Below are 26,641 nucleotides of genomic sequence, written 5' to 3'. Positions count from 1 at the left end.
GCCTGAAGCAGCCCCACACCCACACCTAGGACACAGTCAGCTGCTGTGGACAGCCTGAAGCAGCCCCATCTCCCACAATTGGGATTAAAACAAAAACATATTCTATACTACTTCTGTGTTTTTATAAACCAAAATTCCAGAACTGTTATTACAATTGTCTACTCACTTGGCCAGCCACCAAACTACCACTCAGTTTGTCCAAGCTGCATCCAGGACCTGTAGGAAGCAGCCAGTGTGTTCCCTGGAGCCAAGGCCAACTGCTCGTACCCACACGAAGGTCAGCGCTGGCAGGGCTCACGGTCCTAGACAACACCCAAACACCTACATACACTAGGCCCGAGTGCTCTTCTGAACCCTGGGTGCTTCACACCAAGGATGGTGCTTCATCAGATACTGAGAAGCTGGGCATGGGTCCCCTGGGCAGGAGTTCTGAACTGGCTTGAGCGCAGGGGGACTATGGTGATCCTCAAATCTCCATGGTCCTTCATTACCTCACCTCAAGATACAAGGGCACAGAACAAGAAGACATAGACAGACCACTAGAGTAAATATACAGACCAAAACCAGGAGCCATCACAGCCCCAGGGTCCTACCTAACCCAGGCCCAAGACAGCCAGAAATGAGACTCAGATCATCATACCTGGCTGTACGGGGACCTGGAAACTATGGTAGATCCCTGGAGCTGCGTCTCTTAGGAAAAGGTGGGGCCCTCACAGGGCTGACAAGAACCATCTCAGTACCCTGGCTCCGAGGCCAGACATCTGCCCGGGGTTGTACTCCTGTTCCCCCTGGGGTTGCACTCAAGGCTATGCAGCGTGACTCCCAGGGACATATCTGCTAGGTGGAGTGACAGGGGACGGGACAAGCCTCCCTATACCTCTGTCAAGGAGACAGTAGTCACCAAAGTGTAGATACATGCTGCTTACAGGAAACCTGACTAAAGGGTTCCCATCATCACCTGGGGAAAGAGTCTGGCCCATCCACTCCAGGCCTACAGTTGGCACACTTCTCCTCGAGGACTGACCCACAATCCTAGAACCAAATAGACCAAAGTCTTAACCAGCTGAGGCCGTTCTCCAAGCCCAGCCAGGCCCAGCCTGTCACAGGTGATCAAGACACAGAGAGAATTTGGCTGTATGTACAGGCTGACAGCCTGTCTCTGCCTTTCCAATTCTGGCCGAGAAGAGGTTAGAGTGGCCTGTCCAGTATAACCAGAACCTTATGTGAGGCCCATAGCCTTGACCCAAAGAGTCCCCCTGAGCTCCCTGGAGGCAGGAAGTGGCACTCCGGTTTTATGAAGCACATACAGTAACTGCTACGGCCAAGACTTCACAGGATGGAACTCAGCGTTCTGTTACCCCTCCCAGAGCTGAAGCACACACAGGGGTTGGGGGAGGGCCTGCAAAGCAAGGCAGCCTGCACCCTACCCCACCCCCACCTACCCATGCAGTCCCACCCTAGCCTGATGTTCCAACAGTGAAGCCCAGGAAGGGTAGCCCTTAGGTCCTGGAACAGCCTGTGGGTCCAGCAAGAAACACTCAGCCAGGGCCTGAGGGAGGGGCTAACCTTCATCCTTCACTGGATGCTTGGGTGGGGTACCGTACACAAACGAGGGTTCTGGAGAGCAGGAGGCGCCAGTCGAGCTGCAGCAAGGCCGGTAGGTAAGTGCAGGACTCCAAAAATGTTAATGTCCTGAGCTCGGCATACTTACAGAGCTCTCCTTGTTGTGTTTCCCAGTGATAGTTCGATGCTGGCCCCTGAGATGCTCGCCTCCCATCCCTGAGGCCTATAAACATGAAGCTGCAATGGGCTGGGCTGCTAGAGCAAGTAAAGTTAAACAGGCTACCCTCCAAGTCACCTGGGGGTGTCTGCTGTAACCCTGAGAGGCCCTATGAGTGCGACAGGAGGCAGGAGAAGCGGTTAGAGACAAGTGTGGTACCCCGAGTCTGAGAACAGACAAAGGGGCTGCAAACCAATGTATATGAGACCCTGGGAAGTTACACAAGGCCAGGGTATGACTTCTCCAAAGCCTCCAGGCTGGCTCTCAGATTTGGTGAAGGAATCTGTGCTGTAGAACTTCAAGGTAACCCCCTGCCCCCGGTCCACACACTTGTGCCAGCCTGAACAGTAACAGAAAAGCTAATGCTGTCAGTAGATGTGGATTGCCTTTAAAACAGAAGAGCAAGCCAGCACTGGAGAAGCCTCTACTCTGGGCTGGAGCTTGCCCTTGGCTCTCAGACCAGGGGAGGGAACAGTGCCCAGCAGAGCCGCTGTTGTAGCAAGCCTGGTTCCCACCATCTGCATACCTTCCAGGGTCGTTATCAATGTTCAGGAGTCCTGCCAGCCTGGGACAGCTAGAACATTCCAGACTGATTCCCACCAGACCCCGCCCCACTTTAGTACAAACTAGTGGGAGGAGAGGCTGTCTCTGTCATTCAGAACAAGTGCTGAGCTGCCTGGTGTCAGGAGAGCAAGGTGGGTTAAACAAAGAATCATGGGATGCTGAGAAGGCACTCAGGCAGTGCAGCCAAAGGGAAGAGCCTAGAGGAGCTTATCGAGCAAGGTTTTCTGGAAGGAGCATCCTTGGAGTAGAAGCAGTTCAGAAGAAACCACCAGTTCAGGCAGCCGTAAGGGTGCACACAAATGAGTGCTTCCCACTGTCTCAGAAATAGCCAGGTGTACTGTTGGAAAACATCGCAAAGATGCCTTCTTTGTGGGAGGAGTGCTTCTACTGTGTGGCTGGGTTTCTCCCCTAAGTGCTGGTTTTGATAGGCTGGAGGTCACTGTCTACATTTGCTGAAATCCTCTGCTTTAGTCCTGAGGAACTGTGGGAACAACAGGGGTGTGTGTGTGTGTGTGTGTGTGTGTGTGTGTGTGTGTGTGACCTCACTGGATAGCAACCCAGCTCTCTAACATCACAATACTACCTGGTGGCAGTGCCAGCCTGCTCAGCCGGCCTTTCACCTGAGCCTGTGCCAGAGAGACTCCTTTCCGAATACCTTGGAGGACCCTCTTCACCATCATTCCTGCACGTGGGGGTGATAACTCATCTCATCTCACAATGGTGATGCTGGAGACCCAGCAGAAGAAAAGCATCGGATCCTAACCACATGTGTGCACAAGGCAGGGACACTCAGTCTGTCCTAAAATAAGCTTCAGGGCCCAGAGAAGCCACTTGAAAACCCTTCTCACCCTGGGTGGCTCTGCAGCAGATGATCAGCCTCACGCCACCACCATTGTCTGCTCAGATACAGTGATGAAGCTACTGGGACCTCAGCATGTGGCCCTTCTTTATAAACATGCAGGCATCTGTGATGCTCACAGCTGCAAACCAAACAGCTTGTGGGATCCTGGAGACAGGCAGAGACCAAATCGGTCTAGTCCATCCTCGGAGAACACAAGCAATAGGCAATGCCCTAAGCAGCAAGCACAAAAGCACAAAAAGACCCTTTACAGGGGTGGGGGTGAGGCACTCTCAGAGGACCTGAGTTCAATTCCCAGTACTGACAGACAGTGAGGAGCTCACAGCCATTTGTAAATCCAGCCCCAGGAAAGGCAATGACTGTGGTATGTGTGTGGGTTTTGTGTTTGCATGCACACACACATACACAAGTGAATGCCACAACATTGCATGTGGAAATTAGAGGACAGGCCATAGGGATCTGTTCTTGCCTTCTGTTATGTGGGTTTAGGGAGAAAACTTGGTTTTTTGCTGTGGCGACAAGTGTGAACCCTCTCACCCATCCAATGGTCCTCCTGCTTTCTTTCTTCCTCTTTCTTTTTCATCCTTTTTTCTTTTGTTGGAACAGTTTGGGGTTTGCAGAAAAATTTAGGAAGTTCCCAGTTCCTTCATGTCTCCTTACGCAGCTCCCTGTGATTCCTCTCTCATTTTTGAGAATTACTGTTATTCTATGCTTATGGGTAGCGGGTTGCATGCATGCCTGTGTAACACATGTGTGCCTTGTGCCCACAGAAGCCAGAAGAGGATGCTGGATACTCTGGAGCTGGAGTTACCATGTGTACTGAGAATTAAAGCTGGCTCCTCTGGAAGAGCAGCTGCGCTGTTAGCCTCTGAGCCGGCTCTGCGGCTCTATCTACTCCTTTTTAATATCACACTTGGGGGGGGGCATTTGTGCAGAAGGGAAGCATACCACTGTGACCCCAAGTTCATGGTCCATATCAGGACTCACACTGGGTGCCCCACATTCCAGGGTGTTGAACAGGAAGTGGCATGGGTGCTCTGCGAGGTGATGTAGCATATTGTCCGTGCCCACCACATCTCCCATCTCCAACCCCTCTTCCCCGATCCCCAGAAATCGTCACTCTCTCACATTACAGTTCTGTTTGTTTATTTCATGTGCATGTCTCTGTGTGAACACTCATGCCGCAATGCTCATGGAAGTCAGAGGACAGCTTGTGGGAGCCGGGTCTCTCCTTCCACCACGTGGCTCCCTCCCAGGCATGAAACTCAGGTCATCACCTGCACAAGCTCTGGCTGCTTTAACTTCTCCCCCTTCCAGAATGTCAGAAGTCATTAGCACAAGTATGCAGCCAGCTCAGTTCACTTCAGTGAACCATGCACAGTGGATGAGCCAGGGGTTAATGAGACTTTCCAACAGGAAGCTGGAGATGGAAAGAAGGCTGGGAGCCAGCATTCATGCACACACATACACCCACACCCACACCCACACACACACACACATATACACATATACCACCCCCCCACATACACACACACCCCACCACCACACACCACCACACACACACATACCAACACACATACATATTAACACATACACATATACACACATATACACACAAACTTTTAATCCCACAATACCCCAGGACTAAAGCACACACACACCACATACATACACATACCACACATATACATACCACATACATGTACCACACCCCCATATCCCATATCACACACACACATATACATACATCACACAAACACATACACACCACACACAAACACCATATACACATACATACCAACATCATATATACATACACACCACACACACACATACCTGCCACATACACACCATACACCAACACCACACACACTACATATACATACCACACACACACCATATACACCATGGACACTACACAAACACACACACACACATATCACACACAAACACACCACCACACACATCACAGACATACACACATACCTACATACCACATGCACACAACATACTACATACCATTTACAGCCCACATAACACACACATCACACACATACAAATCAGACACATACACCACACAAACACACACACACACACACACACACACACACACACACACACACCCCACCATGGCCTTCAGGCAACTTGGAGACAAGACATAGTGGTCCAGAAATAAGTAGACAGGTCTCCCTTGCCTGCCTGAACATCCAAGATCAGTTTCTTTGGAAAGTCACAGGTCTCCCACTGTGACTACAGGAGCAGCTGGCCAATAGCCCTGCTTGAGACAAGGAGGTTCCTCCACAGCTGGCCTCTCTCCCTGAGCCCCAGTGCCCTCAGGTCCTCGCCTGTCCACAGTCCCAGGGTCTCTGGAAGGCAGGGCAAAGCCCCAGGCCCCATGTGTCACCCTTAGGCCAGGCATAGAGGTGGCTCTGGGTGACATTTCCTCATCCAGGCTGCTAGAGGGAGGGCCCTGTCCAGCAGGAGAGCCAAATCTCCCAGGGAACAGTAAGTGCAGTGGAGAGTACCACTGGCTCTGGCCACAGGGCATGGAAGGTGCTTCCAACCTCCAGCTCAACATGCAGGACAGTGGAGGGAGGACCGCATTGCCCTCTAATGGAGCCTGAAAGCTGAGGAGCAACTCAGGATGTCCTCTCAGCCAGGAGCTGAGACCCAGGAAGAATGAGGGGGAGATGTCATGAAAAGTCAGACACATGGGTGACAGGATGGGGCGGGACTCAAAGGCTCCACACAGTCGCTGAGACGGCTCTGAAGGTAGAGCTGGCAAACAGGACCAGAAAGATTCCCGCTTCCTCCTGCCCTCAGCCCAGGACTCAGCCATCCAGGTACTGGACAGGGGCAGTACCTCGCAGCACATGACACGGTGCTCACTCAGAATTAGGGCTGGGTGCATCTAGATTCTGCACTAGGTGCATGGAATAGATAATGCCTTTGAGTGCGTAGGAAAAGAGCCTCCCTCCCAGACCCCTGTCGTTGCAGAAAAATGAGCAAAGCCAGGGGAGAGCACATGCCTTCTCAGCAGGCCCTCCCACCCCCACTCCCTCTCCAAGCGGTCAGGTTCCCTCTGTTTATATACACCAGCCTCCAAAAGTGTAGGAATGGGCTTTGGATTTTTTTCTTTTCTTTTCCATTTGTTTCCCAGAAAACAAGACAAGATGTAAAAGGCTCAGAAGGCGCCAAGAACATTCCTCAGATCCCCCAAACGTCCAGGTCTTCACTCCCCGTCATGGCCATGACTCCGAACCTTGCATTTCTCTGCCAGGAGGGCGGATTGTAGCAGGGAGATCAGCACCAAGCTAGCAGCCCCCCTGGGGGCCAGCCAGGCATGCCGAGAGCCCCTTTCCTAGTGTGCCTCTGCCCCAATCTCCCCTTGCTACTCTCACAGGGACCCTAACTTCTGGTTCTCCCAGGTTGTTTCCCCCACAGTCTGGTGACCGGCTATAACCAGCTTTGCCTCTTGCTTAGTTTCTGGGCCAAGAACTGGGTCAGAAGAGTCTGGGGTGCTCTTCACTTTTCTACAGCTCCCTCCAGCAGAGCTCAGCACCCTGCCAGGGATGGGGCTGGGCCTGGCTGGGAACCTACCCTGGGTGTCAGACTTAGTCAGAGCTGGCCAGCTGTCCACTTACACTCTCCCAGTTTATGAGGGAGGGCTGCATGCATGCGATGCTCTGGCCAACCAAGCATCTGCCTTGCCCTATCCAGCACACACAGCCAGATCAGCAGCTCTTCCATGCACTTGCTCCAGAGAAGGGCACTGGCTATCCCCTGGAGCCCAGGACTTGGCTGTACCCATGCCTAATGACGAAGCCCACCCTCCTGGGGACTTCTGCCAATGCTCATCTGGTGCCTCCACACCTTTCTTTGTCTCCTTGCCTGCTGACTAACCCTGATCACATAGTGAGTATTGGCCCCAGGCTGGCTGAGTGTCTCAGTGATTGGCCTGTCCCATCTGCCTTCCTGCTGGATACAGGTCCCTGTGAACAGGCCACACCTCACACCTGTAGTAGAACCATCCCTCTGATGTGCCCGATACACATAAAGGCCAGCAAACATTGGTTAAGAGAATACTTGTTGAAGGCAGGGAGCCTGGACCTGGATTTTATACAGGACCTGGTTTGGGCATAAGTTCTACAGACAGGTATACTGGAACTAAGAGGCAGGCCAGTGAGTAACATGCTTGCTATGTAAGCATAAGGTCTGGAGTTCAAATTCCCAGTGCTCATGTCAGCGCATCAGAAGATGGAGATGCGGGATATCCTAGAAGCCATACTGGTGAGCTCTGGATTCAACTAAGATCCTGCCTTAATGAGTAAGGAAGGCTTACGAAGTCATCTTTGAACCTGCAAGAGCACAACCTACAACCCCCCCTCCACACATAGACACATACACACATGCACACACACATACATGCAGATACACACAGAGATACACACACAGATAGGCGCACACACACAGATACATGCATACACAGATGCACACATGTACATATACACAGATACACACACAAAGACACACACACACAACACAGAAACAGACACATACATACATGCATGCAGATACATATGCAAACATATACACCCAGATATACACAGAAACACACATGTACACACATGCAGATACACACAGAGATACAAACACACAGGTACATACCCACATATACATACATGTGCTCACACGCACAAAGGCACACATGCACATACATGCAGATATACACACAGATACATACACACATGTGCACACACACACACATACACACGGAAAAGTGAAGGAAAGGGAACTAAGGTTGGAGAGTAAGGGCTGGTCATTCCTCATGAGGCCACCTGGAGACAGAGTTTGAGCAGAGTAGGCTCAGGCTGCACTTCCTCTGAGAAGGGAGGGCTGTGGCCCTTTCCATCCTGCTGTGTCTTGTACCCTGAAGGCCTGAGTCCTCTTCCTCAGAGCACTTCCCTGCCTGGCCCATTCTCAGGCCCCCAATTAGCTTGTTCCTTTCCAAACCCTCCGTTCAAGAAAGGTTCCGAAAACCTCCACACTCACACCAGAGCTCTTACAGCCCCTCACTACACTCAGGGCTCATCACCAATGGGTACGTACTTTCCCTGCCCCCATTACACTGTGTTCTATTTGTGTCCTGGACTACTGACCTCATAGACAACCCTAGCCTCGGCCTCAACCCCAGCTACCATTTCCCCAGGTAGCTCTGCCTGCTCCTTCGTGGACCTTCTGTTACCCCATCCTCAGGCCCACAAAACCAGAGGGATCCCTCAAAACAGGCGTTTGTACCCTACACCTGACAGACTTGTGCCCAGCCCCTCCCAATCATGCTGGGCACAGACCCTCTGTGCTATCATGACCCTAAATCCTAGGCAGGCATGAGCCTGCATTGGCCTCTCATAGCCACCAGGGGGCACCAGCACACCACCCTGAATACAAGACACCAAAGCAAGCGCTACCCAGGAAGAGAGTCTGTGAACCTCTGAATCTGCCCAGTGTTGGGCCCAGCTTGCCTAAGGGCTCCTCTTCAAGCTTTCCTGCCACCCAGGGAAAGGTCTGGAAGAGATGGGAAACTAGGTGTCCCAGCTCTTGCAACAAGGGACTAGAGGCCAGCAGCCCTAAGGAGAGCAGGCAAATTTTGGACTGTAAGTTCTAGGCCCTTCCTCCAGAGGCAGAGAAGATATCAACCAGGACAACCACAGGTAAGGCAGGCACCCAGTCCTGTGCAGTCCCTGGCCACTGTGAGGCTGTCTAAGATTCCAGGCCATGGGGACTACACTAACCAAGGTCCTTTGAGAGCAGCCTTCAGAGGCTGCCCACTGGACAGAGTGACAGAAAAGAATCCCTTGGTCTCTTTGGTATTCCCACTCTGTATAGCACAGCTCTCCTCACATGGGTGTCACCACACACGGCCACATGTCACCACGATCACACCCATTGTCCAGTCTCAGATCCACAGGGGATGTGGTTAAAATATGCCTTCCCTGGCTTCTCTCTCACCCTGCCCAGCAAATTCTAGGTCTTGTTCTGCATCTTCTATTCCTCCACTGCCGGCTTACAGACCTAGCAGCTCAGAGGAAATAGCTGGCCAGGGCCAGGTTCAAATCCTCAGCACCAGACAGGCCCTGATCTGACTGGTGACGAGATCCCGAGTTGACAAGGCCAAGAGGTGGGGGATGTTCCAACCGCAAGCTCCAGAAAAGCCTGTAGCCAAGCGCTTTCTCCACACAGAGTCCAAAATGACTCAGATAAGCGTGCAGTACCGGGAGACAGAATACAGGGGGTTATAGACAAGTTGGAGCCTGTTGCCGACCCCTGCCCACTGTCCATACCAGCCCTGCAACTCAGCCCTGCAACTCAGCCAAGGGGAAACAATTTGCCAGCTCAGCCCTGCTCATGTTCCCAGATACAAGGCCACACTGATGTCCTCTAAAGAGTGCCTGGATGTTGGCACAGTGTGACATAAACATCATCATCTTTATCCACAGAGTGGATGGGAGAATCTTACAGAAAACTCGTAAGCTCAATGAACCACAGGATGCCTGGCACGCTGACCCTGTTGCATAGGGCCACCCAGCACCTATCCAACTCTGTGTGATCACACATAGAACAGAGTTCAACAGAGAGGCAGTGGGGCCCGGAGCCCGAGCCCCGAGAGGGGATTACAGGGAGGCTTTCTCTCCCGTGTGCCCATGGATCACATCGTTCTGAGTACCACATAAGGACAACCCTCTCTAGGGCCATGTACTATCAGCACAACATCCTTAACAGAGAAGCAGTGCGCCTTCACTGCACCCTGACTGCTATGGCCTCTCATCACCAACGGGAACCCAAATACCACTCAGGGGCAATGTGGCCACGGAGGACTAGAGTGGACAAGCCAGCTACGGCAGATACAGGAAGGCTCTCAAGGATGGGGTACCCCTGGGAGATGGAGAGATGCCTCAAGGATCCACCGCTAATCAGGGAATGAGGAACACTGAAGAGTAAAGAGGTACACACAGGTGTAGCCTGGATGGAGATTGCGGGGCAGACACCCCAACTTGCAAGTAAACATAGCCACAAACCCTGTGGTAGACAGGAGTTCACCATGAAGCAGACAGCCTCAGTGGACCACCGACAGGAGTTCACCATGAAGCAGACAGCCTCAGTGGACCACTGATGTGTGTCAGGCCCTTTCACTGGATGACAGTGAACACCAAGTCACAGGGCCCAGTCAACATCAAGGACCCTGCCTGCCCTATGCAAGGTCCCTCTAAGACACAGCCCAGACACAGAGGGAGGTGTCCTAGGGCATGCGGCCACTTCCTCTCCGTGTGAGGAAGCGTCTGTCCTGGGGTGCGTCTCCAAACACATCAGGGTAGAAAGGCGATGATATCATCCTCGCTGGCCAGCAGCCAGGCCACACCTTTCCCTTTTCCTCAGCAGCATTTCGGAAGAGTCTTTGAGGGTCAGACACAGACTGCTGGGCAAGTGAGGCCTTCCCAGGGCAGCCTGGAGGAAAAGGCAGGCCGAGAAGGTATAAGCCAGGGTGAGGGAAGACGCTGGGCCCGGGGCTGCCAAATGCATACTGGGTTGTCTCCACATTGGGTTTCAGCACCCAGTAGCACCCACTTTCTATAAGTCTTCTGAAATGTCCAGTTAACTGAATGACTATGGGCCTGCAGGCCCCTCTGCCCTGGGGCCCCAGGACCTCAAGGGTTCCCACGTAGCAGGCACACTGCAGTTTCTCAGGAGATAGAGGATCCCTGGCCCAGGGGTCCATGTCCACCTGGGAAACAAGAATGTGCCTGGGAACCACCATGCTCATTGCTCCATCCTGGCCTTGGAGGCTGGTGCTCTGGAAACCTAGCAGCCACGGGAGCGGCTCATCTAAGGACACAGCCTCCCTCCTGAGATCAGAGTCAGCCACTAGAGGCCTCCATTCCCAGATTCAGGGGCCCCAAGCCTGCTATGGAGGAGAAACCTCCCCATTGCTCTTGGCTCCAGAGAGAGGCTGGCCTGAGTGTGATCCGGGCAGCAACTCCCCCTTGGCCAGCCCTGATTGGATGATAACCATTCCTGCAACCCTCAGCACCTCAGTGGCTACCTCCTCCTCCCACGGTACCTGTCCTGCTATCAGCTGGCCTGGCTCCTCATGATGGTGTACAGGCCTGGCACCACAGGGCACAGAGGGCAGGGCCTTGCTCTGGAATGCCTAGGGCTGAGACCCAAGAGCAGATTCGGGAAGCAGCTGCCAGCTCCCCCACCTGCAGATTCCTGGTTAATCATCCTGCTGGAACAGGAACAGACACACGCACCCCAGGAATCCTGACGAAGAGTCATCAGCAAATTTCCTAGAATCTGTCTTTCCAGAAAATGCTGCCTGTGAGTGGCCATGGCCAGGTAGAGAGGGTAAAAGATGCAAACCAACCTCTGTTGTTTGAGCAGGAATGGAACCAGCTCCCAGGACACTCCTCGAAGAAGCCAGAACCTCCAAGCCTCTAGAAAGAATCTTAAACACACCTCATCTGAGGCTAGGCATGCCCCATGGCTGCCTGTGGAGGTCCTTTCCCACCCAAGACACCCCACAGCTATGAGCTCCCCAAGTGCATCCAACACTTTAAAGCACCTAGGGAAGCTGACAGTGGGCCAGCCTACAGGGTCAGCTGGTCCTGGGGTCAGGTGTGACAGTGAACCAGCCTACAGGGTCAGCTGGTCCTGGGGTCAGGTGTAGCAGGCATGGAGAAACCTGGGCTGCAGGTGACAGTGGACCAGCCTACAGGGTCAGCTGGTCCTGGGGTCAGGTGTGACAGTGAACCATCCTACAGGATCAGCTGGTCCTGGGGTCAGGTGTGACAGTAAACCATCCTACAGGGTCAGCTGGTCCTGGGGTCAGGTGTAGCAGGCATAGAGGAACCTGGGCTGCAGGTGACAGTGGACCAGCCTACAGGTCAGCTGGTCCTGGGGTCAGGTGTGACAGTGGACCAGCCTACAGGGTCAGCTGGTCCTGGGGTCGGGTGTAGCAGGCATAGAGGAACCTGGGCTGCAGGCCTGAGCTTAGAAGTGGTGGTCTCAGTGCCACAGGTCAGGCAATGCATCCAGAAAGGGACCTCAGAGCCACTTAACAGGGACCTTGCAAGATGGGCCGACAGAGCTCTGCAAGCAGCCCAGGCTGGGAAGGAGGTGGTGTCCCACTGTTGACCTCCAAAGCCACCCACCCTTACTCTGTAGTCAGACACGAAGCTTGTTGCCTACTGTTCATCTGACTCACAGGCAGCTCTTTCCCAGGGAGGAAACTGAGGCACATGGCAGCTTTCCCACTTTTCCAAATGTTAGCAAGTGAACCCACTGGGGACTCCACACCAACAGGGACACTGGTGTTCACTGTATCCAGTGGCAGACAGTAGGGCTCCAGCAGCTGCATGTATGTGTATTCCCTGCTAGGTGGAGCCTGGGGATGGAGGTGCTGAAGCCAGCTTCTTCAACACAGCACACCAGGCAGGGTGGATCAGTGGTCTGCTGCATTCTAGCCAGAGGCACAAGCTCAATGAGACACAAAGGGGCTGCTTTTCAAGCCCACCCACTCCTAGCCACGGGATCGAGGGCTTTCTCTTCACACTTGCTACCTGGCTCTGCTCCTACATCAGGATCCAAACAGGCCATGTTTACTGACCACTGCTCAGCCCATACTTGAGCTCTGTGGATGAGGATCACCTGCACACACAGCCTAGGAAAGCAGGCTGAAGCACTACAGGAGCTTCTAAGCTGACTGCTCCAATGGCTTGTGACACACAGGAAAATACACAGTTTTTTTCCTTGGCCCTTAAGCTCATAGCTGAGGGTACAGGGTGCAAAGCCCCTCTCTGCTCTCAATTGATCCAAATTAGCTGATCGACTCCAGCAGACTAGCCTGGAGCTCCCAGTTCACAGAAGCTGCTGCCCGTGGCTGCTCATGTGTCTCCTGTGCACTACCAGGCTGGGGCACAGGTAACAGACAGGATCAGCTCCAGGCAATACCACTGAGTAGCCTCAGAGAGCTCTGATCAGGCAGGCTCAAGAGTCAGTGCATGCAGCTTCCTCCCATGCCAGCTACAGGCTGCACCTTGCTTACTCTTTTAGGTACCGACAACACAGATGGGCAATCCAGGAAGTGTCCCCTTGCTGTAACTGGCTCCTGAGAATCCTTGAGTGATGAGAACACAGTGTTCAGGTCCGAGCAGCAGGCTGAGCAGAGGCCTGGATGGCAGGCCTCTGGGTTGAGTACCACACACTCCAGGGGAGCTCACACTGCCAGTAACAATGAGCTTTATGTTTCATGGGCATCTTCTAGTGATGCCTGTTTGGCTTGAGGATGGTGAGGCCCTGGAGAAAGCAGTCCAGCCTGTCATGTAGGAGCACAGAGGGAGGATGTGCAGAGGGAGCCATCATGACATCCCAAGATGTCCACTGTCCCCAGACCCATCTGTCTTGGTACCCTGGAAGTGAGAGAAAGCTTCGACCACAGCCCAAGGCCGGCTTCTTCGGTCTGACCCCACTGCTCCTGGAACCTGACCTAGGTGACCATCAGTGCCTGTAACATGGGTCCTTCAGTCCCTCCTGATGGGGAGCTTCCCACACAGGTCATGTCTACCTCAGAGGCAGACCCTGTGTCCTCTGAGCGCTCCTGGAGGCTGGCCCCTCAGCATCCCTCTGCCAGCTGAAGAAAGGTAGAGCCATGAAAGCATGAGGTTCAGGAGAGAGAAGAGACCACCCATGGAGGGTGGAGGTGCCTCCATCTAATGCCTGGGCAACCACCCCTCCCCCACCCTTCAGCTGGGTCCGGCCTTTGTTCTGCCCAAAATAAAAGACTTCGGCCCATATCTTGACCTGTGGGAGGTGTTAAATTGGCACTGCAGCTGGATGGGTGAGCGATGCTTCACTGACACAATAGCTGGCAGGAAACCATTTACCAGTGGCCTAGGCACAGGCACGGTCCCTCAGCCTCCCAGGGATGCATACCCTACAGGGCTCCTGGCCACAAGGTCCTCTCACAATCCAGGTTCCATGACCCCAGCCTTGCAGACAGGCACGGGGATGGAATATCAGCCATCGTAGACCCCTTGTGTGATGCAGTATCTGCCCACCGCCCATGCAGACAGAGTGTGATCAGGATCAAGGCACACCAGGACTCTGTCTCCATAGTGCCTTAGACAGGGTCCTGTGGCGGAGGCAGGGGATGAACTAAATCAAAGGACTCCAAACACTGAGAGCTTTCCACATATCCAGTCTGATACAAGTGTCCCGAAAGATGGCCCAAAAGAACAAGAATGGAGACTCAAGCCTGGGGCAGTACCCAAACCCAATGGCCTCATACGTCCTTAAAGATGGAGCCTTCGGTTACTGCACCTGGATACTGTCAATGATGTACGGAAGAAGCCAACCACCAGACTGGGCAGCTCGGAAGCAGCATGCCTGGGAGCTGGCCTGTCTGTTGTAATTACATCATTAGAAGACCACCCATCTCTGAAGCCAACCCTGGGAGGCAGCCACTCTAGACAAAGACAGATGTGCTTTTGTTAGGAACAGAGGAGGGGGGCCAGCCTGGTCATTACTGAAGCACTGGGAAAACATGGACACTCTGGCCCCTGCTGATGCTGAAAAAGGTGGGGCTTGTGCAGAGGATGTGGTGGAGCTGGGCATAGCAGAGGGACCTGGAGCAGCCATATCTATCTAGACCACTGTTCCCATAAGCAAGGCCAGAGTGGACCAAGTCAAAGACATCCACTTCTCCCTCTCTTAACTAGAACAGAGATGGTCTTGACCTACCTAGTCAATAGGACCATGATAGGCCACCAGCAATAGCTTCTGCAGAAAGTGGGGCCTCAGTGATTTCAGGGAGTCATGGTCTGTAGGAGGGGCATGAAGTACTAGGAGGCAGATAAAGACAAAGGCGAGACCATTCTGTCTATCAGGGAAGGGCAGCTGGAAGCTGGGCAGAGGGAAGGGGTCTGAGGGCCATCCCACAGGAGAGGAGACCACAGCAGGCTGCAGGAACAGAATGACTTCTCTTACCCACAGCCCTCAATGGCCTGGACCTGAGGATAATCCAATAAAGGGCAGAGCCAAGAGGCATCTGGGCCCAGACACTCCAACACCTGGGATCAAAAGCCACATAGCCTCCTGTGATAACCAGCATTCCTCCAGTTCTACAATGACATGAGCCACCTGTCAGAGGTTCCTGGACAGCCCATTGGCAGTGTGGCCCAGAGGGGAAGGTGTCAGCCCCTCTCAGGCAGCTAGCACAAAGTTCACTTGGCCAGAGATAGAATGCCTCTGAATATCTCTGCTCGGAGAGACCTGGCCCTTAGCAGGGAGCAGGCACAGAACACAAAAGGCTACACACACCCTGGAGGCTGGAGAGCTAGGTCTTCCCAGGAGAATACAGGGTTCTCTAAGATTGCCCCAGGCACTGGGGTACAGGGACAAACACAAGGAGTGCCCCTAGGTGTCATCGTCACTGAACCAGCTCTAGCTCCAAATGCAAGTTTGGCTGAGCTCAGAGACAACTGTAAGGATCAGCACAGGGAACCTGGAACTATCTAGCCCAGACTCTCCCTCCAAGGATTCAGCCTGGGCTGGGCCACCATAGTGCGGGCCTCAGTACAGTGACCCCCAAGGCAGGTGCTTAGTGGAGCAAGCCTCAGTGGCAGCCAGGGCAGGCCACTTGCCTGTAAGAGAGGGAGGGACAAGGAAGAACTGGTCCAGAGAAGCGGGGTCACTCACTTCCCACCCTTCCCGCCAACCAGAGCCCCAGGGCAGCTATACCCAGGCCTCTGACTCAGGCTGGTGCCAAAAGCAGCCCTGGGTGGCATCTGGACCTGAAGTAAGGGGTCAGTCTCCCACCCTGGGACAGTGGCAGCATTGAGGGCATCTGGCAGCGTGGCTTTCCCTCTATTAATCAATTATCCCAGTTTAGAACCAGGCGCCCTTGAGCCACAGCCCACAGCCCAGGGCTCAATGGCTGCCCAAAACCTTCCCAGCCAAGCAGCCTTGTGGCCCCCCTAGTTCTCAGTCCTGGCACAGTGACAGAACCCCATTAGCTACCACAGAGGCCACAGATCCCCACCCACCCACCCACTCACTCACCAGCTTGCCATCCCGTGACTCCTGAGAATCTCACCCCAGTTCTCTCCTTCCTTCTCACAACTCCACTGCCCATATCCCTCACGCTCTGGAAATTCATCCTGATCCCTGTCCAATCCCAAACCTTCCCAGGCCTCAGGCCTGCCTCTACCTAGAAGCTCTATAGACCATCCAAGCTCTGCTGGACAGCATTGCCACCCCGACCAACACCCCAGAGACCCTCTGAATCAGTCCATAACTGACTGGAGAGGAGACTGAGGTCAAGAGGAGCCCCGGAGAAAAAGTTCATGGGCCTAGCACAAGCCTGGCCTTGGGTCTCAAAAACAACATGGTTCCATAAGGCTGGCTGTGATGGATACAGGAGAGGGACAGTTGTCATTGTGCCACCAACTCCCAAGCTGAGCACAAGTTTTTGCCTGTCTTTTCCCTATCCAATGCCAGCCATGCAAAGCGCAGGTCACCAGCAGACACTGGGGTAAATGGAGGTGCTGCCAAGTCACTCACAGAGCAGACCACACACAGCGATGGCTCTGGGTGGGGAGACAGAGTGTGCATGGCTGGTCTGGTAGAACAGAGGCTCTAACTGACCTTCTACAAGCAGGACATAATCTGGCTCTCCTCCCCTACTTTCCTGGTAGGACTGACCAAAATTGCACAGAGGACAGAAGTCCTAGGGTCCTTCCTGAGGGAGAGGTAGTGGGAAGCAGGTATGGTCACTCCAGCCTTCTGTCCTTTAGTGTTTCACTCTTTGCCATTGCTGAAGTCCTTCACACAGTGACCCTGCTTCTTGACCTCCACCAGGCTGGCCCCAAGCTACACCTGTGCTGACTACTGACCACCCCCTGCAGGAAAGCAGTGACATCCCAAAGGTTGGGTGGCACTGGTCACACGGATGCTAAAGGTGGCATGGGCCAACTCTTCCACTGATGCCAGCTACTATCACGCGGAGAATCTGCTGCCCAGGGCCTGTGCCTCATCTACTGGGGATGTCAGTCTGCTGCAGGCTATGCCTGAAGCCTGTCTCTCCAACTCCACAGGCCTGCTTTGTGCTCCAGGGGCCTCCTGGGCTTCTGCAGACAGACTTCCTGGCAGCCAGTGTATGGAACAATGCAGCTAAGGCTGATTCGTGATGGGGGTGGGGAAGATGGCAAGAGGGAGGGAGGAGAAGGCAGAGGGCGAAGCTCCTGGGGGCCGTTCCTTACACTGCCCATGGGCACCACAGAGACCCTTCTTCCTTCATCTGCTCATTCAAAAGAAGAATTTGGGGGAACCAGAAAAATACAGCTTTTGTTTTCAAAACTGGAACCAATTATAATTTAGAGGTTAGTTAAATATTCCCCAACTTTGTTTGAGTCCAGGTCTGTGGTGCCCAAATCCAGCTTTTGGAAGAAAGCAGGCAGCAACTGTGGGATTGGGCAGGGGTATGAGGATGTCCCCAAAGCAGCTCAGAACTCACACACCTGACTCTGCATGCTCAACCCTCACCCCTACAGGCGCCAGTCTATACTGAGCACGTTCAGGTCTAGATACCGAGTCCAGCACACTGCAGCTGGCACACCTGGCCTTACGAGTCTCATTCTACACAGTCCTATTTTACATAGCCAGCCTTCTCCTGCCCTATCGAAGGGCACTTAACAGCCGTTACCTTCAGCAGAGAGGTGTGATTACAAGAGACCCTGGAGATCAGACCTGTCAACTGCTGGTGTACCCCTCCAGGAAAGGGCTAAGAAGGGTCACTGGATCCTCATCTAGCCACTCCCCCTTGCCTCTCAGTCATCTGTGTGTGATTCTAGCATGAGTTGTGCTGGAGGAGTACACAGACTGGAAGGTTAGCTGAGAGGAGGCACTCTAGCTAGGGAAGTCATCCCCATACTCGATGCTGGGATAAACGCTTTCTGTAATATGGCTGCTTTGGCGCTGCCCACATCCCAGTAAGTGACCTCTCACCTGCACTCTCTAAGTAAGTCCAATGAATTCAGCACTTCCCCCAAGCTGCATTTTGACTTTGAGAATCATACTTTGGTTTACCACTGGGGGAGGCTGTGAGGATGGGATAGACATTTATTCATCTCTCCCCAGAGAAGAAATGTTCACAATCACCCGTCTCTCCCTACCAGCCTTGCACACCCAGGTCTACAATCCAATCCTTCACGCCCAACCCCACATGCCCAACCCTGCACACTCACTGCACCTGTCCTGCCCTACACGCTCACCCCACCTACACTCTTACTTGCACATCTATTGCACACACCCAGCCCTGCAAACTGGTCCTACACACCCATTCCTGTATGCCCTACCGTATCAGCACCGCTTCTCCCTATCCTGCACACCAGACTTACACAGCAACCTCTACTTCTCCCAGGTGAGAAAATCCACCACTGTTTATCTACCTCTCTGTGAAGGCAGCTTCTACTCATGTGACCACTATGCTATGAAGCTGACAACTGCAAAGTGGCCAAAGGACCAGTCCTCCCTGCACATGTGTCCTGACCCATGAGGGTTCAGAGGTGACACAGAGATAAGCCATGATCACAGCAAGGGGTACTTCATCTCCTGGATCCACCCTGATCCCCTGAGGCTAGCCCTGTGATGATAGACAGTGAGATTGCTATCATAAATACCAAGTCTAGAGCCCAGTGCCTATGAGCACATTGACACAGATGTCAGACCTACAATGCTTGTGGACAAGGGTTGCTGAGTCACCCATACTGAGAGCAATGCATATATATACAATACATGAGCCTGCATAGCACATGCTGCCATAAACCCAGGCCAGAGGCACCCATACTGCATGCTAAGCCCTCAACAATGATACAAGATAAGTACAACTGAACTCTGACTGGCTGGCAGTGAGGCCAAGGACCCCTTACAATCACTCTAGCCCTTCTCTGGGAGCAACTCTGTCCACAAACACCATGGCTGGACAGTATGAGCTCTAAGGTCACAGCTGGAGAGCCACCTATCAGTGAGGCCTGTGTCTCTCAAAGCCCCATTTCCCAACAGCCTCAAACAGGCTGCAAGGGGCTGGAAGAATCAATAGAAAAGGCCACACCAGGGTCAGTCATCCCACCTCCATCCACATTCCTCTATGCACAGGCTATATACAGCCAGAGCCTGGTGTCTCAAAGGGGCTCAAGTCACCAAGTTGTCACACAGCAGCCACTGTTCAAACAAAGGCATTGGTGCATGCCACCATGGAGCAAAGGAAGGACTATGCCGAGGGATGTGGAAATGCTGGAGATCCTTCCACATGTAGACCCAGCTCCAGCAGCCTGTCTATGATCTGCTTTCTAGCCCTACAGAGAAAGGGAGGGACAGGGCTTGCATGCAAAAAAGCTCCCCACTCTTTAAGCCCTGGGAGCCCACCAGTCCTACGTCACACACTGTAATTTGAAGTGTCCCCCAGTCACAGCCATACCTAATCACAGTTAAACAGTACCTATAGGTGGAGCAAAATCCTAACTCATTTCTACAAGGTACCAAAGACAAGCCAAAGCCTGCTGGGATAGTTTATACATGCTTGGCCCAGGGCGTGGCATTATTAAGGGGTGTGGCTTTGTTGAAGTAGGTGTGTCACTGTAGATGTAGGCTTTAAGACCCTCATCCTAGCTGCCTGGGAGCCAGTCTTCTCCTGTTTATCTTCAGAACAAGATGTAGAACCCTCAGGTCTTCCTATAACATGCTTGCCTGGAAGCTGCCATGTTCCTGCTTTGATGATAATGGACTGAACCTCTGAACCTGTAAGCCAGCCCCAATTTAATGTTGTCCTCATAAGAGTTGCCTTGGTCATGGTGTCTGTTCACAGCAGTAAAACCCTAACTAAGACAGCAGCTATGACTCCATGATCCATACGTGGAAGTCCTCCTTGGCCATGAGTCTACCTGGGTTACACGTCTGTCAGAAGCCATCTAGGAAAGGCTATGGCAAGCAAGTGAGCTTTTGGAGATGGCCTATCCTTCTGCATGCCTGCGACAGATGCACTCTGAGAATGGAGGGTCCTTAGAGACTTCATCCCAGGATTGCTTCTTTCTGCCAATATGCCCTTCCCACCATTGGTACACAGTTTAATGATTCCTGGGCATTTGCCCAACCTATTGGGCAGATTTCCTGGAGAATCAATATGAAGATATACTTTCATGTAATGATGCTATTTAGACAAATTGATGATACCATAATTCCTGATAACAATTTTATAGAATTCCTATATTGACACAAGTAATCCCAAGCCCCCTATAGAATAAAAGGACAGGTAATAAAATATTGACTAGTCTATCTATATAAGACTTCAAAATAGGGCTGGGGAGATGACTCAGCAGTTAAGAGCACTGACTGCTCTTCCAGAGGTCCCGAGTTCAATTCCCAGTAACCACATGGTGACTCACAACCATCTGTAATGGGATCCGGTGCCCTCCTCTGGTGTGTCTGAAGACAGCTATAGTGTACTCACATACATAAAATAAATGAATAATTAAAGACTTCAAAATGAGGCACAAGGCGAATGATTTGTCTCTTGACAAAACTGTGTTAAGAAATAAAAATTATTGTTTTAAACTTATAATGAACTTATGAAACTAGTAACAGATAATGAAAGATATCTGTTTAATCAGGTATTCAGTTAGCTATCAGTCTTAATGGAAAGACATGTAAACAATTCTGCTTTAACTCCTTAAGCCTTATCGATCTATGACATGAATGATTGCCTTAAACTTACTATGAACTTATGAAGGTAAAGGTGTTTAGAAAATCATGTGATCGCTGGGCGGTGGTGGTGCTCACCTTTAATCCCAGCACTTGGAAGGCAGAGACAGGCGGATTTCTGAGTTCGAGGCCAGCCTGGTCTACAGAGTGAGTTCCAGGACAGCCAGGGCTACACAGAGAAACCCTGTCTCGAAAAACCAAAAAAAAGAAAAAGAAAAAAGAAAATCATGTGATCAATTACCCTGAGAAAGTATAAATACTAAGAACAACGGTAAATAGGTGATTTTAGCCCTCCCCTGTTTAGTCAAGTATGCATGTCTCTGTGTGTGTCTGAACTTTCTCTCTTTTCCTTCCTTCTTTCTTTGCTTTACTTTTCTCTCTGGCTCTGGAAGAGTTAAGGAACTTGAAACCTGGCCAGCTAGAGGTCTTAGTCAAAGAGAAAAGAACTCAAGTAACATTTTTTTCTTTTTCCTTGCTACTATCAGCAGGAGTTAAATTGCCAGAAACCATTGGTTTTTAGTCACAGAATAGCAAGAGAGAGTTATATTGCCAGAAGCCATCAGCTTCTAGCCCCCAGAATAGCAAGAGAGTGTGACAAGGCCAGAGGCCATCAGCCTCTGACCCTCAGTCCACATACACTGTGTCCCACCTCAGTACCTGAATTCTAGGGCTGGTCCCGAGCATACATCAGGGAAACAGCATTGAAGAGAGCAGAGAATCAAAGTCTGTGCCCCCACAATCTTCACACTAGAGGATCAGCCTGGGCTTGCCATGTCATCAAGCAGGAGGCTCCCGATACCCAAAAGAGCCAAGGTGGCTGGCTACCCTTGGGTGGCAAACAGGTGCCAGCCAGACACATGTCTCCTTGGTCTCTGCTCAGAGGACAGGGTGTCAGAGCTGGTATCAGGGAGCATAGCCTCTCTCTCTCTCTCTCTCTCTCTCTCTCTCTCAGGGATGCTAAGGCAGGTCGTGTCTTCCTGTTTCCTTCAGGCTGAGCCCAGCTCCATGTTAAGGGCCTGTTGCCCATACTGTGTCCTCAAGAGTCCCTTGTCTCCCTCCCAGGCCTTTTCCCACTCCCTGCCCAGAGAAACATCTAATTATGGAACAAAGAGGAAAAGAAATGGCTTCTAAACACTCTAACCAGATCCACTGCCTTGTCTCTGTGGGCATCACTAGGCTGTCCTTGCCAAAAAATACCACCTATAAAAGGTAGGGACCTCTATCCAGTGACTGCAAGTTCAAGTGTGATCTCTCTCTCTTTCCTTCTTCCTCTCCCCCTCCCTCCCCTTCCCTTCTCACTCTCACTCTTCCCTCCCCCTCTCCCCCCCTCTCTCCCCTTCCCCCTTTCCCTCCCCCTCTCCCTTCCCCTCCCCTTTCCCATCTCCCTCCCTCACTCCCCTTCCCCCTCCTACTCCGTGTGTGTGTGCGTGTGTGTGTGTGTGCGTGCGTGTGCGTGTATGTGTGTGTGTGTGTGGTGACATGGCAAGCCCAGACTGATCCGCTAGTGTGAAGATATGGAGACACAGACTTCAGTTCTCTACTCCCTTCAGCGCTGTCTCCATGATGTATTGATATCTCTGAATACAGCTCAGATCTTGGCCTCCCCTCCCCATTGGCAAACCCTTTGGCAAGACTCTACTAACTTGTCACAAAACCCTGCCTGTCACATCCCACCCAGTTCTCAGCCTGCTTCCCAGCCCCTATCCCATAGCGGGGTGACAGCTAACCTGCCTTGAGCCAGGGGCTTCCCAAAGCAGATTTCAGCCTCACTGGATCAAGGGCAAGACCTATACTGTGAATGGTGGCTGTCAACCTAGCAAGTGAACATGATGGTCAGGCAACGTGTCACTTCACCTCAGGGGAACTGGCAGGAGTCGACATTCAAAGGTGGGCACTTCCCATGGTGTGGCACACACGGCACAGATGGCACATGGGGTCGTCTGCAGGAGGTGACACCAACTCCCCAATTTTGAGATGAAGGTGCTTCAAACCAAGAGGCTTCATTTCTGGTAGCTCAGCATGCTGGAGACAATCCACAATGGGGAATCTCAGGGCTGGTGTGGGTGGCACAGACTCACATATTCCAGGTGAGGCAGAAGCCTTTGTCAGGAGCAGGAAATGAAGATCTCCCCAGGAGCAGCAGACAGGCCCAGCCCTGCCCGGCTCCCATCAGATTGGCATGTAATAAGAAGAGTGGTCTTGTGGGTCATTGTGTCAGGACAACATGATGGTGGCAACATCACCCTGTGCCCTCCAAGGTGTTGGCACTGAAGCCACAGGTTGCTTTATTATTGCACAAATGCCCCTTTGAGGTCTCTAAGGTGGGAGCCTGAGGAGGTCACACCTGAGGAAGTCACACCTGAGGAGGCCTCCGAACATCAGACCTCATCTTACCTTAAGAGGTACAATATCCCATAAGCAACAGGAGGCATAGAACTGTGAATAAAGAATACACAGGGGCTAGACGGTGGTGGCAGACACCTTTAATCCCAGCACTTGGGAGGCAGAGGCAGGCGGATTTCTGAGTTTGAGACCAGCCTGGTCTCCAGAGTGAGTTCCAGGACAGCCACGGCTAATCAGAGAAACCCTGCCTTGAAAAACCAAAATACAAAAAACCAAGAAAACAAAACACAGGGTGTGTGTGTGTGTGTGTGTGTATGTATGTGGTGTATATGTTGTGTATATGTGTGTATGGTATATGTGTGCTGTATGTGTGGGTTGTGTGTGTGTATGTATGTGTGTGTGTGTAGTATGTGTGTGCTGTGTGTGTGTGCTGTGTGTATGTGTGTGGTGTATGGGGGTGTATGTGTGTGTGTGGTATATGTATGTATGCTGTGTGTGTGTATGTAGTATGTGTGTGGTATGTGTTTGGTGTGTCTGTGCTGTGTGTGTGTGTGTCCTGTATGTATGTGTGGTGTGTGTATGTGTGTGCTGTGTGTGTGCTCTGTGTGTGTATGCTGTGTGTGTTCATTTAGCTTAGTAACAGAGTGCTTGCTCAGCAAGCATAAGGCTCTGGAGGCAGTCCCCAGCATGGGCAGAGGAGGAGGTGGCAGGGAAAGGACCATCAGGTAGGTACTGTTGACAACAGACTACAGAAACTGAACACACAGCATCAAGTATAGTAACAAGCCATATGTTATAGTCATTATGAAAACACTAACCAATCTGCTGAACACCTGGGCTGGGTTGCCTAGACGGCCTCCTCCTAGCTGCTGACTGGGAAGAGATCCTTGAGAACTCCCTCAAGACTCCCTCAGAGTCTGGATGCAAGGTCAGGTGGAGGGACTTAAAATCTTTACCTCTGACGCCCAAGCAGATGGAGGAACACTGTGAGTCTACCATAGCCGGAGAACACTCCAGCGACCAGCTGTCCACTGTGTCCTCCCCGATCCTGAGCCAGCCCCTGCTTCCTCCTCTGTCCCAACTGTTGACACCTGAAACTTGCTGGGGTTGTTCTTGATTGCATGCCTCACCCAACAGCCTCCTCTCTACCAGGAACCTTATACATCTGGAACCCATTTCAGACAGCCTGTGCTGTGGACTCAGGCTCTGGATCTCCAGGGAAGAGCTAGGCCAGAATCCCAGCATGTTAAGCCAAGCCCAACCACAGATGGGTCACTGAAGACAGAGGAGGGAGCATCCTCCTGCCCTCTGGCCTCTGCCCAGGGTCAAGTCACCTGCCAAAGCCCTCACAGTGAGGCCAGGCCTAACACCCCAACAGCCACATCAAGCTTGAGAGCCTGGGTTCTGTCGATGGGAAGGAAGAGAGAAAGCCCCAGGGACACACACTTCATAAGGTAGAAGCCTACAGATCCCCAGGCCACCCAGCTACCCAACAACCGTTGACGGAGCATAGATAACACAACCTGAGGCTTCCAAAATGAAGGGCTTCACCTGACACTCAGGGCCACTCTGGGCTCCAGGTGGCTGGTGTCTCTTCCTGCTCCCATGGCCTGTACCCCACCACGTGCCTGCAGACCTCAGAGTGAGGCCCATCTTCCCTGTCACACATATTCCTAGAGTCCAAGCACAGTCACTGTCAGTAGCTCCTGGAAGGGCTTGGGAGGGTGACTCCACAGTGTAGCTCTTGCCTGGTGTGCACAAGGCTGTGGGTTCCGTCCCCAGCCTGACAAACAGCTAAACTGACTATGTGGATAAGTGAATGGTGTTCCTCCCTCCCCACTCTCACCCCCTGCCCCCAGGCCAGCAGGGAAATCCCCACAACTGTATCCCAGTCCCCACAGCCCTTCAGGGAACCCCCTTTTCCTCCTACCGGGTGCCCATCCAGCCTTGTTGTGACTGTATGTGCCCGGTCTTACTGTAGCTTGCTATGCCTCTCTATTTGATACCCCTGGGAGGCCTGCTCTTTTCTGATGGGAGGCAGAGAGGGGGTGGGTCTGGGGGAGAGGGAAAAGGAAGAGAGGCTCGGGGGGAGGGGAAGGAAGGGAAACTACAGATGGGATGTAATATATGAGAGAAGAATTAAAAGAAAAAAAAAAGAGATCTGTATTTAACCAAACTGTAAAACCTAAAATGAATGGATAAATTTCTTAAATAAATAAATAAATAAATAAATCTTAAAAAAAAAAAAGTTGCCATGGTCATGGTGTCTCTTCATGGCACTGAAACAGGGAGTGTGGTAGAAGATGCATATGTGTGTGAGCTTACATCATACAAGTGAGCACACAGTTACAAAGGCAAGAGTGGGTGAGGCATCTCAGTGTGCACGAATCTATGCGAGGCTAGATATGGCTGGTTCATCAAGGTGGACTGCAGTCTAGGTCCACATGCATGGGAATCATGCCATGGGAACCTAACAGGGACTCCATGGTCATGTGACCTAAGCTACTTCGAGGAAATAACAAGAGAAGGTCACTCACAGAGGCACAGTGTGGCCCTGTGGGCTCTGAGAGCAAGTCCAGTGTCCATGTGGGGGAAGGGAAGGCCAGGTCCTGGGAGTTGGTATATCCAATTCCCACACTGGGGTGCAGGGCTGACAGGCAGCCAGAACGGAAACTGAAAAGGAAGAGCAGAAGCTGAGGCAGGAAGCAGAGGGGAGCTGGGGTCCAAGTGACCTTCCTGCAGCTCCTCCCGCATATCCCTGACAAGCCAGCCAGAGAGACCGGGAAGTCCCAGGAGAAGGCCTGAAGGAGTCACCTGCCTGACACACCAACAGCTGGACACCAAGCCCAGGCCTCATCCAATTGTAAGGGCCACTCTGCTGGGACACCCAGGTGGTGAATAGAATCAGAGGCTCAGTGTCTCCCGGTCTCCATAGTGACAAGTGCTTCCACCTGCCCACGGATCTAAGAAAATGCCTGCCTCTTTCTAGACAACATTGCATGTCACACACACCCCTCCCAGCACCAAGGAAACAGCAGTGGCCAGGGAAGGCCAGGACCCAAGAAGTCTGAGTGGTCACACCACGGCATCCTCCAGACTACAGTTCCTCGGGCAGAGTCAAGAGTCTGAGCTCTCTTCCTGCAGACATACAAAGCAGCACAGGGACCAGGGTATGAGAGGCCCTGGGTGTCCAGCTTCTCTGCCGTAGAGTAGGTCTGAGTTCCCATCTGTCCAGCTTCCTCTCTCTCTCTCTCTTTCTCTCTCTCTCTCTCTCTCTCTCTCTC

General features: G+C 52.3%; 1 protein-coding gene across 4 annotated transcripts in view; it reads right to left on the bottom strand.

Moving 5' to 3' along the window:
• Positions 1-26,641, bottom strand: part of Megf6 (multiple EGF like domains 6) — a 104,061-nt gene that overhangs the window by 59,803 nt on the left and 17,617 nt on the right. The window contains exon 1 of one of the 4 annotated variants that reach the window (XM_031379688.1): positions 1,605-1,620. The exons of the other annotated variants lie outside the window; for them this stretch is intronic. The gene's annotated coding sequence lies outside the window, so the exon portion shown is untranslated. Of the gene's footprint in view, positions 1-1,604; positions 1,621-26,641 lie in introns of those variants that run through there. 4 annotated transcript variants of the gene reach the window in all.

This window comes from Mastomys coucha, unplaced genomic scaffold, assembly GCF_008632895.1.
Source record: "Mastomys coucha isolate ucsf_1 unplaced genomic scaffold, UCSF_Mcou_1 pScaffold18, whole genome shotgun sequence".
Lineage (NCBI taxonomy): Eukaryota > Metazoa > Chordata > Mammalia > Rodentia > Muridae > Mastomys > Mastomys coucha.
The sequence above is the reverse complement of the archived record's forward strand: the minus strand, read 5'-3'. Positions and strand labels throughout refer to the sequence as shown.